Source organism: Perca fluviatilis, chromosome 10 (assembly GCF_010015445.1).
Source record: "Perca fluviatilis chromosome 10, GENO_Pfluv_1.0, whole genome shotgun sequence".
Taxonomy (NCBI): domain Eukaryota; kingdom Metazoa; phylum Chordata; class Actinopteri; order Perciformes; family Percidae; genus Perca; species Perca fluviatilis.
In genome coordinates this window covers 37,496,306-37,500,023 of record NC_053121.1, presented here as the reverse complement: position 1 = coordinate 37,500,023, position 3,718 = coordinate 37,496,306, and positions in this window count along the sequence as shown.

Below are 3,718 nucleotides of genomic sequence, written 5' to 3'. Positions count from 1 at the left end.
CCATCTTCCTGACACATGCACAATCACATGCACACGCACACACACACACACACACACACACACACACACACACACACACACACACACACACACACAAACACACAAACCTCTCAGCGTTCCTCTCCATCCTTTCCGGACGAAGGCGTGTTTCTGCTGCAGAGCGGAGATTGATTCACACTCTGATGGCAGTTAACCAGGAGGCGTGTGTGTGTGTGTGTGTGTGTGTGCGTGTGTATGTGAGTGTGTGTGTGTGTATGTGAGTGTGTGTGTGTGTGTGTGTGTGTGTGTCTCGTAAGCACTCAGGGTAAATTAGTTCAGTCAGTGAAGCTGCAGACAGAAGGTGCGCTTGATTTATTAATTCCTCTGAGACTGCAGCAGTGAAGTCATGTTGTCGGGGGTCAGAGATCAACACCTTTTTTAATCCAGCTCTCTGATTGGCTGTGAACCTCTCTCTGTAAAGGATAATTCTGTTAATTATTAAAATCTAAGTGAGTAAATTTAGGCTCCCATTTCCTCTTATTTTTATCAGACTTTTATTTTGGAGCTTCCCAGACTGGTGTACTACATGTAAACAGCAGACGGCTCATAGTGATCACATTACGCATCGGCCTCTTTTGGCCATGCTTGGACTTGTCTTACACACACACACACACACACACACACACACACACACACACACACACACACACACAAAGACACACACACAAAGACACACACACACACTCTGTGGATTCGCTCCAGTTACACAGAAGTAATTCATGAAATTCTGTGTGTGTGTGTGTGTGTGTGTGTGTGTGTGTGTGTGTGTGTGTGTGTGTGTGTGTGTGTGTGTGTGTGTGCGTGTGTGTGTGCGTGCCGTGCGTGCTTGCTTGTGTGTTTGTGTGCTATTACAGACTAATTCTTTCAGCTGACGGCTTTGATCAGCCAGCTGGAAAATGTGAATCAACGATTATAAAATTGAATAATTTTTGCTAAACTTTAGAAAGTAATTTTGTTTTTGTTTTTTTCAACCTGGACCTTTTCCTATTTTCCCATGTATTAGTGTCTAAGTGACTGATGTGAACAACAATCACTGAATTGGTCCAGTATTAAGTGAGAACACTGTAACCGGCAGCCGTGAACCAAGCTGTAGTGTAACCCTACAGGACAGATGTTCAGCATCAGTCAGCGTCTACTAAAAGTTCTGACAGACTCAGATTATTATTCTGACAACATTATGGAAAGGATCCCTACAGAGATAGACCTTTTTGTTTAAAGGTGCTATGACATGCTGCTTTTTTGGATGCTTTTATATAGGCCTTAGTGGTCCCCTAATACTGTATCTGAAGTCTCTTTTATATAGGCCTTAGTGGTCCCCTAATACTGTATCTGAAGTCTCTTTTATATAGACCTTAGTGGTCCCCTAATACTGTATCTGAAGTCTCTTTTATATAGACCTTAGTGGTCCCCTAATACTGTATCTGAAGTCTCTTTTATATAGACCTTAGTGGTCCCCTAATACTGTATCTGATGTCTCTTTTATATAGGCCTTAGTGGTCCCCTAATACTGTATCTGAAGTCTCTTTATATGTGGGCCTTAGTGGTCCCCTAATACTGTACAGTGCCTTGCAAAGTATTCGGCCCCTTGAACGTTTCGACCTTTTGCCACATTTCCAGGCCTCAAACATAAAGATATAAAACTGTAATTTTTTGTGAAGAATCAACAACAAGTGGGTCCCAATTATGAAGTGGAACGAAATTCATTGGCTATTTCAAACTTTTTTAACAAATAAAAACTGAAAAAGTGGGCTGCAAAATTATTCAGCCCCTTTCCTTTCAGTGCAGCAAACTCTCTCCAGAAGTTCAGTGAGGATCTCTGAATGATCCAATGTTGACCTAAATGACTAATGATGATAAATAGAATCCAGCTGTGTGTAATCAAGTCTCCGTATAAATGCACCTGCTCTGTGATAGTCTCAGAGGTCCGTTTAAAGCGCAGAGAGCATCATGAAGAACAAGGAACACACCAGGCAGGTCCGAGATACTGTTGTGGAGAAGTTTAAAGCCGGATTTGGATACAAAAAGATTTCCCAAGCTTTAAACATCCCAAGGAGCACTGTGCAAGTGATAATATTGAAATGGAAGGAGTATCAGACCACTACAAATCTACGAAGACCCGGCCGTCCCTCTTAAACTTTCAGCTCATACAATGAGAAGACTTATCAGAGATGCAGCCAAGAGGCCCATGATCACTCTGGATGAACTGCAGAGATCTACAGCTGAGGTGGGAGACTCTGTCCATAGGGACAACAATCAGTCGTATACTGCACAAATCTGGCCTTTATGGAAGAGTGGCAAGAAGAAAGCCATTTCTTAAAGATATCCATAAAAAGTGTCGTTTAAAGTTTGCCAAAAGCCACCTGGGAGACACACCACACACATGTGGAAGAAGGTGCTGTGGTCAGATGAAACCAAAATCGAACTTTTGGCAACAATGCAAAACGCGTTATGTTTGGCGTAAAAGCAACACAGCTCATCACCCTGAACACACCATCCCCACTGTCAAACATGGTGGTGGCAGCATCATGGTTTGGGCCTGCTTTTCTTCAGCAGGGACAGGGAAGATGGTTAAAATTGATGGGAAGATGGATGGAGCCAAATACCGGACCATTCTGGAAGAAAACCTGATGGAGTCTGCAAAAGACCTGAGACTGGGACGAGAGATTTGTCTTCCAACAAGACAATGATCCAAAACATAAAGCAAAATCTACAATGGAATGGTTCACAAATAAACATATCCAGGTGTTGGAATGGCCAAGTCAAAGTCCAGACCTGAATCCAATCTAGAATCTGTGGAAAGAACTGAAAACTGCTGTTCACAAACGCTCTCCATCCAACCTCACTGAGCTCGAGCGTGTTTTGCAAGGAGGAATGGGCAAAAATGTCAGTCTCGCATGTGCAAAACTGATAGAGACATACCCCAAGCGAACTTACAGCTGTAATCGCAGCAAAAGGTGGCGCTACAAAGTATTAACTTAAGGGGCTGAATAATTTTGCACGCCCAATATTTCAGTTTTTATTTGTTTAAAAGGTTTGAAATATCCAATAAATTTCGTTCATCTTCATGATTGTGTCCCTCTTGTTGTTGATTCTTCACAAAAAATTACAGTTTTATATCTTTATGTTTGAGGCCTGAAATGTGGCAAAAGGTCGAAAAGTTCAGGGGGCAATACTTTCGCAAGGCACTGTATCTGAAGTCAGCCACTAGAGCCAGTCCCACAATGAGCTTTCCTTAGGATGTGCCATTTCTGTGTCTGGAGCAATTTAGGAGGAGAGAGGGTGGGGGCAAGGTGGAGGGTGGGGGTGTGGTCTTGACCAACTGCCACTTTGCTCGTTTGAAAGCCATGATGTCTCTCTCTCTCTCATGGGGGGGGGGGCAAATTCTCTGGGAGGGCAAAGCAGAGAAAGGGGAGGTAACCTTTCTTCTTATGACCTCATAAGGAGAAGATTCCTGATTGGTCCATCTGAACTTTCATTTTCTCAAAGGCAGAGCAGGATACCCAGGGCTCGGTTTACACCTATCACCATTTCTAGCCACTGGGGGACCATAGGCAGGCTGGGGGAACGCATATTAACGTTAAAAAACTCATAAAGTGAAACTTTCATGCCATGGGACCTTTAAAATGAAACCGCCCCGAAATCACCATCACCAAACTCCACCAGACTCCATGTAAATAAT